General features: G+C 35.9%; 2 long non-coding RNA genes across 3 annotated transcripts in view; one reads left to right on the forward strand and one right to left on the reverse strand.

Moving 5' to 3' along the window:
* LOC129347538 (uncharacterized) overlaps positions 1–2,288 on the reverse strand; it is an 11,563-nt gene extending 9,275 nt beyond the window's left edge. Inside the window, exon 1 of the long non-coding RNA XR_008599679.1 lies at positions 2,178–2,288. This is a non-coding gene — a long non-coding RNA (uncharacterized LOC129347538). The remainder of the gene's footprint in view (positions 1–2,177) is intronic.
* A 1,563-nt stretch (positions 2,289–3,851) lies between these two features.
* On the forward strand, positions 3,852–8,811 carry LOC129347534 (uncharacterized). Of its 2 annotated transcripts, XR_008599674.1 has the most exons (4): positions 3,852–4,045; positions 5,177–5,325; positions 6,326–6,630; positions 8,631–8,799. It is a non-coding gene; the product is annotated as an uncharacterized LOC129347534 (long non-coding RNA). The 2 variants fall into 2 exon arrangements; XR_008599673.1 differs by having other exon boundaries at positions 6,326–8,811.
* The last annotated feature ends 4,143 nt before the right edge of the window (positions 8,812–12,954 follow it).

Here is a 12,954-nt window from a genome sequence, read left to right on the forward strand (position 1 = left end):
AAGGTTTAATAATCTAATTAAATGTTTTGCATTTTTTTAAATGTTTAATATTCTTGTTTAATTTTATTTTTTAAATGTTTAATTATGGAAAATATCTTATCTGTAATTTTTAATATTTGTATTTTAAAAATTGTGTTTAATTTCATAATGACATGTATTGTATGTTGTTGAATTATCTAATTCAATATTTTGTCTGTTTAATAGAGTTAAACATTAAATACAATTAAATTATATGTAAATATACCACCTTTTAATGTTTAATTTTCTTTTTAAATGCTTCATTCTATTTTCTGTTTAATTCCTATTTGAAGTTTTATTGTCTTTATGATGTAATTTTCTAATTAAACATTAAATTTTTTAATTAAATGTTTTGTCTTTTTAAGGGTTTAATATTTCTGATTAAATGTTTTGCATTTTTAAAAATGTTGAACATTCTTCTTGTTGAATTGTATTTTTTAAATGTTTAATGATGGAAAATACTTTATCTGTAATTTCTAATATTTGTATTTTAAAAATTTTGTTTAATTTCATAACGACATGTATTGTATGTTGTCGAATTATCTCATTCGATATTTTGTCTGTTTAATATAATTTAATGTAATTTAATGTTTAACTCTATTAAACAGACAAAATATCGAATGAGATAATTCGACAACATACAATACATGTCGTTATGAAATTAAACAAAATTTTTAAAATACAAATATTAGAAATTACAGATAAAGTATTTTCCATCATTAAACATTTAAAAAATACAATTCAACAAGAAGAATGTTCAACATTTTTAAAAATGCAAAACATTTAATCAGATTATTAAACCCTTAAAAAGACAAAACATGTGTTCCCGTATAGCTCAACGGGTTAAGCGGGTGACCTATGTACAGGGGCTGGTTCCTGACGCAGCGTCCCGGGTTCGAGTCCCGCTAGTGGCCCTTTGCTGCAAGTCTTCCCCCGACTCTTCTCCCCCGTTTCCTGTTTGTCTCTCACTACACCTCTCCAATAAAAAGACAAAACATTTAATTAAAAAATTAAATGTTTAATTAGAAAATTATATCTTAAAGACAATAAAAGTTCAAATAGGAATTATACTGAAAATACAATGAAGGATTTAAAAAGAAAATTAAACATTAAAAGGTGGTAAAACATTTAAAAAGAAAAACCTTAAAGATTTAATCGAAACATTAACAGACTGTCTGAAGGTTCAAACTAACAGAGAACTACTCAAGAACTTTTAAGATTTCAGTCCTCAGACTGTGTGAAGGTTCAAACTAACAGAGAAGTACTCAGGAACTTAGAAGATATCAGTCCTTGGACTGTCTGGAAGTTCAATCTAACAGAGAACTACTGTGGGACTTAGAAAATTTCAGCCCTCAGACTGTGTGAAAGCTCAGGTCCTGAGGACTCGGGAGGTCTGGAGGCTTTGAAAGTCTTGGAACTGAGGGTTCAACCCTCCAGCACAAAGGCTAAAGTCCAACCTCCTGAGAAAAACGATCGAGTCGAGACTCAAGTTAAAAAAAACTCGAAAATGGCAAAAAAAAAAAAAAAAAAAAAATAGATGATAAATGCGCAAAAAAAAAAAAAAAAAAGTATCGCACGCAGCTTAGAGGGAACAGTGGTCCCAAAACTGTTGATAAATTATTTCTCAATAAAACCTCATAACCAGTTACATAAGCACACCCTCTTTACTGACCTCTTTACCAATAAACCCCAAGAAATACTTTGCCAAAATCCATAATAATCCATAAAATCTTTATTTGCACCAGCCCCATGTGAAAATGACATCAGTCTGTATTTGTAGAGCATCTCATGAATGTAGCAGCACCGTTTAAATGTTTCATAACACAGAATATAAGCAAAGAGTATATAGGGATACAGACAAACATGGGAAATAAGAAACGTGCTCTTCAATAGTTATTGTCATTATTATTACTAGTAATATTATTTTTGTGTCCACTACAACCCATACAATCATCTAGTGTAGGCAAACAGGAATGTGTGCATGGCGAATCAAATCCAAAACAATCCATGAACCAACGACCACGTCTTGATTGCACTTCATATTATTGACCACTAGATGTCCTACTCGAGCACTGTGTGTCATTGAGGCCTCGAGTAATGAACCATGTTTTGAATGAAGTGTCGAAGCTTCAACAAAGCCTCGATCAGCCATCACTAACCTTGTATTCCTTGTCCTGTACGTTGTTCGGAATGACACCTCAAATGAAGTTTGGTCCAAGGTCAAGCGGCTACAGCCAAGATACTTCCTCTGTCCGAAAATTGTGTCCTCAAGCCCCGCCCCCTTCTGTCAGGACGGACCAATCATATTCTTTCATAATGATGCTGGATCATATTTCACCTTTTTAATTGGCTCCTTTGCAATGTCTGCCCTCTCAGCACCTCCCTTTTGACTGTCTGCAAAATCTGTTGTAATGTGCACATCAACAGCAGTTTGTGTCATAATGATGACTAGAAGTGGGACAACTACAATGTTATGTTTGGGCTTATGTTAGATACCCCCTTTATTAATGCTGTTGTATATTCAAGGTGAGTCTATCAATATAAATTGACAGACTCACCTTGTAAACCCTGAACGACGCAGTTTTACACACAGACTTGCTATTTTCTTTTAAAATAATTCAACTTTAAATTGAAATGGCAAAGATCTGGACCATTTTAGGCGACAGAAACACATTATCAATGTGTTATGTTATAACGTTCCATTACATGGAGTGAAGGGCTCCATGTTATCTGTCAATTTTTTGTTTACTTTGACGTTTGCTGCTGCCTCTCTTGGCCAGGTCACCCTTGTGAAAGACGTCTCCATCTCAGTGGGTCTTTTTATCTGGTTAAATAAAGGTCAAATAAAATCAAATGTACTTATCGGCATGTTGCTGCCTATCCACAACCACCAGTTAAACCAAGAGAATTTGTGAGTTGATTGAAGTTGGATAATCCAGAAAGAATTTAGATATTTTGTTAAATTACAGCTGCCACTGTAGTCAAGAGGGATTATTTTCACCGATGTAAGTCTACTCTTCCAAGACAAAGTTTTAGTTGGAAGCTTGTTTGTCAGCATGGAGTACCCAGTTGACATGTTGGCAAGCGCTTCATTTGGCACTTCCCTTAAATTATACCATGGTGAGGGTTGTGCACTCCATTTTTGGTTATAGGCAAGCCATCAGGAAATTTTCAGACCTTACTGATTCTCTCTTTTAAAAGAATGTGAGAAAACACACGCAAAATGGAGACCATTAATCACTAGTCAGATTTAAAGGTTGACATACTTGTTAATCTGCCAATAATAAGAGTCAGTAACTTCTTTTAGATCACTTTTTAAAACCCACTTTTATAGACTTGCTCTTATGTGAGGTTTACTTTAAGGGTCCGTGTACGGATCTGGTAATTGGATTTTCCGTTCTGAAACGGGTATTGAAAAACAAAAACGAGTGGTTATTTGATTTTCGTTTGAAAATACAAATATGAAAATTGAAATACAAGGCGTTTTTCCTTTTCATGATCAGAAAGGGATATACGATTTTTTTTAAATGCTTTGATTTTCGTTTTATATTTAGAATAACAAGAAAGTAAAATCAGTAAGAGACAAACGAAAAAAGGTCAGTTTTTTCATTTTCTGAGACCGGAAGTGGTCATCAGGAAGTGTGGACCCAAACAGAGTACGGTGCATAAACTGTATATACATTTATTTTTCATTAGTTTTCATGGCCAAAATGAGAAATCAGGTGGTCGATCCTAAAATAAATCAATATTGATTTTTTATAGAGCGTTAAAGTTTTGCAAAGCCAGGGGGCGGGACTACTTCACTGACAGTCCGGTCTGGAATGATTGACAGGTCCTATGGAGGAGGCAGCAGAGACTCTGCACTCCTCGTTTGGATTAATTCTGATATAATAACTGTTGGTTTATTTATCGGTGGAGCAGCAGAACATTTTCCACAGACAGTTTTCCTGCCCGTTGGCTTGTTTTAACCAGTTTTGTATCTTCGGCTGATTCTACCAGCAGACACTGAAAGGACTCTGATAGTTCGGTAAGTAAATGTTTATTTTCGTATCGGTGCCGCTTTTAATGCACTTTATATGCAATTTTAGTGTCAGATATAATGTGTGCCATGCACTCCAGATGTCGGTGGAGTTTGTTTCAGTGTGTGTTGACCAGAGAAGAGAGTTAACATCCGGTAAATATTAGTTTTAATGTTAGCGATGCTAACCGAGCTAGCTGACCAGTCCTGATTAGCAGCTAAATGTAGCATCAAGCTAACGATGTTTGTGTTGACTTTCATGTAAACAGCTGAAGTGTGTTGTGTTCATGTAATGTGGTTCGTTAAGTTCATAAAACTGTGGTTGGTTGACATTAATGTAACGTTCAGGAAACTTAAATGTGATTAAAACAGTAACATTAATGTTCTAGTTGTCAGTAATCAGCTTTAATTTGACACTAAAACAGACTGATAGTTTTAAATGACATCAGTTTCATTAATTTGTTGAAAATTGTCTCATTTGTTGTTGTGATGTTGCTGCTGATTCGTTAAAACCAGATGATCCGTGTTGAAGATACGTTTAGTTCTAGTATCAGAAGTACAAGAAGGAAAATGGAAGTTTAGTTCTGCTACGTCAAAGATTTCAGGAATAAAATAACTAAATGAGTCTTTATGCCTCAAACTTTATTTTACAATAAAGAAATAATGAAATAATCACAGATAATAAAAATATAAATAGCGGAGAAAACCTGAGAGAATAATTTCCTGAAAAGTCTGTGAAGGAAAAGCAGCTTTTTATCCTGAAAGATCAGAATCAGCTCCAACATCTGCATCTGACAGCATCAAGTCAACCAGAAAGAAAAGAAAAAAGAAAATGACTTCTTTCTGATCACACTGTTCCGCTGCTCACAGGCTGCTGCTGCTCACATTCTTCACATTTATAATCCACTTTTAAAAGTTCAGCAGACAGGTGCTCTGCTTTGGAGTGTGACAATGTCGTCGGTGATGTGGAGAGTGAAGTTTCTGTTTCATCCACAGCGTGCTTTAGGGTCGGACTTGATGTTTGAAATACTGACCGACAGCTCAGATATAACTGTCTGTAGTTCCGTTTTGATGGATGTTAAATTTTCACTCAAAGCCGCCAGGAGCTGGGTCTTTAAAATAACCGCCGTCTCGTTACAGAGTGAAAGTAGCAGTTCCTCCTGAAGGTCAGAGATTGCAGCATCTGAGGGCCTCTTCAAAAGAAGATGTAGTTGATGAAGGCGTTCTGGAGCAGGACCAGAAAGACCACGACCAAGCAGCCTTGAGATCTTAGACAGCGTCTTCCTCAGGTGAGTGTCAACAGTGTTCATGGTCAGGTCTGTGGTAATACCGTCAAAAAACAGAAAAAAATCTAGATTATAAATCAACATGTAACCAAAGTACTCTGTGTATAACGCCATAGTATAGGATGTAGTTCAGAAGATGTCAAAGTATAGTAGACTTTTCAAGAATAACATAGTATGGCCTGTAGTTCATAGTACAGCATGTCGGCAAAAACCCAACTGATTATTATGTGGTTCAAAAAGTGCAAAATGATAGGATGTTGCCTAAAATTGTCATGTATGATATGTGGTTGAAAAAATGTCATAGTGCAGCATATTGTCAAAATAGTATGTTATTCAAGAAAACATCAGAGTATAATATGTCGTCGAAAAAATGCCATAGAATAATATTTCATTGAACAAGTAAAAGTATAGAAATTTTTAAAACTGTTCAAATTCTTAAAATATGTTGCTAAAAAACGACAAAAAAACTAAAACAAAAAAGTCATAGTAATATGTCAATTTAAATAGCCTATAGTATAGCATGTCACTCTAAAAACATAGTATAGCATGTTGCTCTAGAAACGTCATAGTATAGCATGTCGCTCTAAAAACATCATAGTATAGCATGTCGCTCTAGAAACGTCATAGAAAAGCCTTTCGTCCACAAAACGTTGTTTTGTCCTGGCTGTCTGAAGTAGGTGAGGAGCAACACAAAAACAGTCCAAACGCTGGTTTCCAGAGGGTTAGACAAGTATTTATTTCAAAGAGTAAGTTTACAACAACACAACATGTGAGGGGGTTAAAAGCAAATGGGTGTTAGTAAAATAAAAATAAATAAACAGAACTAAAAGTGAACTTCATGTTGACATTGATGGGCATTCTAACCAGGAACAAAGTAAAAGATAATCAATACGAAAAAAAACCTCTTCCTGTTCACCTCTTAAAACCCAAAAACACACCGCAGTAGCACCCTAAACTAAAACTACCAATGGGTTCCCTGTTTTCCTTTCTGAACAATTCAAAGGTCTCTCTCTATCTCCCCACACATCCACCAACCACTGGAACACATCTCCAAAGTTCTGCTGGGCCAGCTCAGCTTCCCCTCAGAAGAAGTGGCGCCACCTGCCAGATGAAGGAGCCTTTTGAGAGGCAGCTGGCATCGTGATTGGACTGTACTTTGGTCTGTTCCAGTCCAGCTTCAGCTCCAGAGACGGCAGGCGGGACGAGTCAACGGAGGCCGGGTGGACGAAGGCATGCAGCTGAGTACAATCCAGAAAACAACAGAGGAGGAGTGCAGTGACCCAGGGCCAGAAGAAACAGAGTAGCATCGTATGTCTCTTAGAAAACATCATAGTATAGCCTTTGGTATGAAAAAATGCCATCATATACATCGTATATTGTACAAATAACAAGTCAAAGCAAAGAGACATACATTGTAGAATTGTAGTAATTGTGGGCTGACTGATTTACTGATTATCAGTATTTTATTTTTTACCGATTTACGGTAATAAATACATTTAAAAATGGTGCTACTTTGGCTCTGAACCTTGATCTACCTGTGGTCGCTCTGTCTTCTGGAGTGATTTGATTGGTTATACGTCACGAATAAAACTCCTTTAACTTAACATCTGTAAACAAAACAAAAACGTATCAACAAAGTTTTCTGTTAAAGTTTGTGTTCTTGTAAGTTTAACTCCAAGATTTTAAATACTTTCATTTACTGCAAATGAATATCCAAATGAATATACCCCAAATGTCTCACTAATAATCATTATCAGCCTTAAAAACCCACAAAACACCCCTCTATACTCGACCACACTTAGTACAGTCCGGTTCCCCCTTCTATAAATCTGCTTGGAATCTTCCACTTCCTGTTTGTCAAAGTGGCTTTCTACCTGGACAGGTTTTGTTGGAGCTCATGCAACAAACATTTTGGGTAACTGCACTTTAATATGGATGGATGACACTGAATTAGAGTCTGTTTTAATGAGACTGAGTTAAGATGTGTAGCTCTGTCATTAAATAGTCAATTATTTCTCAGAATTCACAGAGAAAAGTCTGAAATGTTTGCTAGGTTAGCATCCCACATGTTCTTTGGCTCAGCTAAAGCTAACTCTCTCCAACTTCTGGATCTCTTGAGTTGCTTGTTGTTAAAATATCTTGCTAGAGGTGCTGAAGCTCAGAAAGTCTGAGATGTTTGTTCAGAATAAGCTCATTCTCAAGTCTTATCTGAACTGTCCTCTTTTGTTTGAACTTTCCCTAAACTTAGGAGTTAATGACAGAGCAGCACATCCAGACTCAGTCTCATTTATGTAGAGATTAAACTTCAGTGTCATTCATTGATGTTAAAGTGCAGTTTTTCAAATGTTTGTTGCACATGCTCCTGACCAAACCAGTCCAGGTGGAAGACGATGTGAAGAGAAAGCTCCAGAGGATGAATATCACACATTTACATTGGAAATAAATATCCTTTAATAAGACATTGTCATGCAAATGATGTTCAAATCTTTGTTGAGTGTTTTGTTGATGTTGGTTTCTAAATGTTTTCTGACACTCGGCCCCAAAGATTAAAACCTTTTACGGCTCACAAGCTGCAACAATTCACACATTATCAACTATCTTTCTGACTAAACTAAGATAAAAAGTGAAAAACTGCCTGATTCCTGCATCATGAATGTAAATCTTTTTGGTTGTTATGACAGTAAACTGAATATATTTGTGTTTGACATTTTATAAACCAAAACAAGAAATGAATTACTGGAGAAAACAATCGACAGATTAATGGATAAAGAAAATGTGTTTTCCAACATATATGGCTGAATTACTCCATTACAAGATATATACAATTTTAATTCAATTTTATTTATATAACGCCAAATACAGGTCAAATTGTCTCAAGATGCTTTATTTTTATATTTTTTTGTCATATCTAAAATATGACAAAGTAAGAAATTAAAACCTCTTGATTAATTCAATTTATTATTTAGTTTTTAAGAGACTAATGGACAATTAAAATAACTTTCTAAACTAAAACTAATAAACATGAGGTCACATGGAAGAGTTTTAAATACTGCAGTCCCACGATGACATGAATAAAGTTTGTCAACAAAAACTGAATCTGCTGGTGGATTCCATGAAAGTCCTAATAAAGGATAATAAAGTGTGATACTAAAGGTCTGTGGTGCTAAAAATCTCCAAGTAAAGATATCAAGTTGAATATCTGGATGGAGGTTGATAAAAGTTGACCTCCCTTCATTTCTCTGGAGCCGACTCCATGAATTTTATGGATGGTGGTTAAAGACCTGCTCTTCTTGTGGTCTTCCTTCTAGTCGCTGTAAAAAGTCAGTCCATCCTGGCCGACTTCAACACCTCTTCATGACAACTTGTTCTGCCTCCAACCTGGTGGAAACTCCAGAAACTCGGGAAAACCTGTCGAGACTCGAAGAACTCGTGGAGACTCGAAAAACTCGTCGGGCGGGGGAAGGTGTGGTGGGTGGTGGGGGGAGGTGGGGGAGTAGAGGGGGGAGGCCGCCACCCACCTCCCCGCCTACTCTCCGCCCTGACTCCACCCAGACTCCGCCTTGGCTCCACCCATGTGGTCACTTCGGAAACTACGATGCCAAAGGGACGACGAATTTATTTCTTTTTATCTGATCTGTAGCTCAGTGAGTTAAGGATTTGCCTATGGAGCTGCAGGTCGCTGGTTCAAGACCAGTCCCTTCTTAAATTTTCATTAAAATCCTGACAAAGACAAAGAAAGAACATTGCCGGTGGCAGGTCTTGAACCTGCGACCTTCCAGTTGGTAGTCCGTCTTCTTACCTCCTGAGCTACTCGCTCAGATACTAATTCTTCTTTTTTTTGCGCATTTATCATCTATTTTTTGTCGTTTTCGAGTTTTTTTTTTAACTTGGTTCTCGTCTGGATCGTTTTTCTCAGGAGGCTGGACTTCAGCCTTTGTGCTGGAGGGTGGAACCCTCAGTTCCAAGACTTTCCAAAGCCTCCACACCTCCCAAGTCCTCAGGACCTGAGCTTTCACACAGTCTGAGGGGTGAAATTTTCTAAGTCCCACAGTAGTTCTCTGTTAGATTGAACTTTCAGACAGCCCAAGGACTGATATCTTCTAAGTTCCTGAGTAGTTCTCTGTTAGTTTGAACCTTCAGACAGTCTGAGGACTGAAATTTTAAAAGTTCCTGAGTAGTTCTCTGTTAGTTTGAACCTTTCGACAGTCTGAGGACTGAAATCTTCAAAGTTTCTCAGTACTTCTCTGTTAGTTTGAACTTTCTGGTTAACAGAAGCCTTAAAAGTTGTTACCATGAGTCTTGATTTCACATTTAGACCATCAATCTGAGTTCCTCTCAGACCTTCACCTGTGGGTTTTTTAGAAATCCTCAACAAACTTTGATTCTCTTCACTGAACAGTCAAGTTTGTGGAGATCAGAAGGTAACATTAGTTTGATCGATGCCTTCAACTACTAGTAGACTTTATCTGGAAAGCAGTTTTCTTAAATTAGTTCTTAGTAAATCTGTCCACAATCAAACCAAGAACATAAAAAGAGGAAATGTTTGAAGAAACAACTTGATGTTTTCATTTCAGACTAGAAAACACTTTAAGACTTTTATCAGTTTTTGCTCTTTTTCATCGTTTTATTGTCTCTTCTGTTTAATTTGATCTTCTAAAGTTTAACTGGTGTCTTTTCAAAGGTTTTGTCTTTAGTTTGATTCTTCTTAAATGTTTAGTTTTGCTCTTTTCTCACCTTTTATTCTTTTCTAATGTCTGATTTGATTTCCAAATGTTTTGTCTTTTTAATGTTTAATAGTTTTTTCAAATGTTTTATCGGCTTGTTTGAAAAATGTCCTTTTCTTTCGGAATGTTAAATTTTTCGATTAAATCTTTAAGGTTTTTCTTTTTAAATGTTTTACCACCTTTTAATGTTTCATTTTCTTTTTAAATGCTTCATTGCATTTTCTGTTTAATTCCTATTTGAAGTTTTATAGTCTTTAAGATTTAATTTTCTAATTAAACATTTATTTTTTAATTAAATGTTTTGTCTTTTTAAAGGTTTAATAATCTAATTAAATGTTTTGTAGTTTTTTTAATGTTTAATACTTTTGTTTAATTGTAATTTTTAAATGTTTAATTTTCTAAAATATTTCATCTTTAATGTTTAATACTTTGTTTAATAAATTTTGTTTAATTTCATAATTACGTTTTGTATCTTCTGTTTAATTATCTAATTAAATATTTTGTCTGTTTAATATCAAATTGTATTTGATATTTAATTTTCTTTTTAAAAGTTTCATTGTATTAAATGTTTTTTTTCCTTTGATTTAATTGCTTTTTTATATGTAGTTTATTTCTTTAATCTTTTTTTCTGTCAAGATTTTATTCCCAACCTTAAAAATGAAACAAACTCTTAAATCACAATGAAAATACTTCTGTTGTAAGAATCATGAGTTAGTCAATTATTGAGTTTATCAATTCAACTTTATTTGTTTAGCACCTTTCACACAGATGACAAAACTAAACAAGCAAAGAGAAAAAACTACGCTAAAACTATGATTAAAACTCAAAAACATATTTTTAAAAAAAAGATTTAACATCATAATAAAATATGTTGTGTCCAGGGGATGGAGGGAGTTTATTGAAGTCTTCTTGGACTCACATGGGAAATCATTTAAAATATAAACTTGATATTCAGTCTAAGGAAACTGCAGAGCGACAGAAGAACCAACAATATCTCCTGTTTTCTCCTTTAATGAGTCGACTCTTCTTGTGCTTTCAGACCAAAGAACTACAGACTCTTCACAACCTGCTCAAACTCTTGGTACAGGACCTCACCACACGGGTCAAGAAGGTTTCTGTCTCATTTCTACTCTGAAGCTCACCTTCTCCTGCTCAAACTGCTGACAAATGTTTCTGCTGCTCTAAAGTCTGGTCTCCAGAACTTCCTAAAAACTCTCAAAGTCTCTTCTGCTGCAGGTTGCTTTGTAGAACTGTTCCAGAAAATCTCACTAAACCACATGGAGGAGCCTCAAGATAGTCGTCCAAATGAAACCTTACAAAAACCAAACTAGCACAACCCAAACGCTAAAGTCTCCTGCAGTCTACCAGAGAACCTCTGAGAACAGAGAATCAGGACAGGAACTCTTACCTTCTGGACAACCAATGCTGGTTCTCAAACAAGAATACAGAATGTGTCTGACCAAAAACCTCTAAGGACTCACTACAGCCAAGGTAAAGACACAACTCAGCTGCACCAAATCCACTAATCACTGCACACATTAGCAGCATGTGCTAACTGTGGCTAAAGAACCACATTTACCAAGACAACTATCCAGTACAAAGCCCTAAAACACACCAAGAAACACATCAAAGTCTATTTTACTGCTGGAAGCTGCAAGCCAACGCCTAAAGAACAGACTAAAGCAATGGAGCCAAACCCGGTTAAATGGTGAACAGAAGCAGAGGAAATGTTTGTCTGCAGCTAAATAAAGAAGGAAGACACTGAGCTGCTCAGGTGTTCCTGATAACACCAAGCAGCCACCTGGACAGCCAATAGGAACACAGCCACCTGGACAGCCAATAGGAACACAGCTTACTGGAAGTCCAGAGGGCGGGGTTAGTGAAGGAAATTTAGTTTAAAGTTGAGGAGAAGAAAAGTTGAGAAAGTTAATAAAGAAAGTTGAAAACCACCTTCTGATCCCTGAAATCTCTGAGTTTTCACACAAAGAACACCTGAACATGTCAAACTGGTTCCATAGTAGAACCATCATTGTAAAAACGTCATAGTATGGTGTGTTGCTCAAAAAACATTACAACCCAGCTGTCTAGGGTCGCTGAGGAGCAACACAAAAACAGCACAAACGCTGGTTTCCACGGGGTTAGGAGGATATTTTTTTGAAAGAGGAAGTTTACAACAACACAACATGTGAGCAGAAAAATCACAAAGTCTGTCTTTAGTTCAACTGAAAATATTAGTTTTTGTCTTTTTTATTGACCAAACTTTCAGGAAGTAGATGAAGAATAATTAAAGCCCTCATGTAGAAGTCCAACTTATTATGGATCCTTGTGGAGAGTTTAATCTTAGAGTTTGTACAGCTGTTGAGTTTTCAGAGTCACATGGATTGTTTTGACATTTAATAACCGAGTCCTGAAATAAAATTACAGTTGTGGATTTCTGTAATTTAGTCTGGACTAAACAAATAACAGCAGCATAAATCTCAAATGTCATTATGAGGAGTCTGGATTGAGGTTTCTCACTTGATAATGATCAAAACATGAAATTTAGGTTGGTTTAAAGGAATATTCCACCTTAAATCTTTGAATGTTGACCTAAAAGGTTGGTTTCAGGAAGTACTCCACCTACAAGGTCCTCACGCATCCACCTTAAAGGAACATTCCACCAAAAATCCTTGGACATGCGCCTAAAATGTTGGTTTAACCGAGTATTCCATCCAAAATCCTCAAGGAGACCTGAGGGGTTGGTTAAAAGGAATATTCCACCTAAAACCTCAAGAATATACCATCCTAAACATCCTTAAATGTAGACTAAAAGACGCTTTGGAAGAAAATTCCACCTAAAATCCTCCAATGTAGACCTAAAAGGTGAGTTTAATGGTATATTCCACCTAAAATGCACTCCTGTCGACCT

Source organism: Amphiprion ocellaris, chromosome 19 (assembly GCF_022539595.1).
Source record: "Amphiprion ocellaris isolate individual 3 ecotype Okinawa chromosome 19, ASM2253959v1, whole genome shotgun sequence".
NCBI lineage: Eukaryota > Metazoa > Chordata > Actinopteri > Pomacentridae > Amphiprion > Amphiprion ocellaris.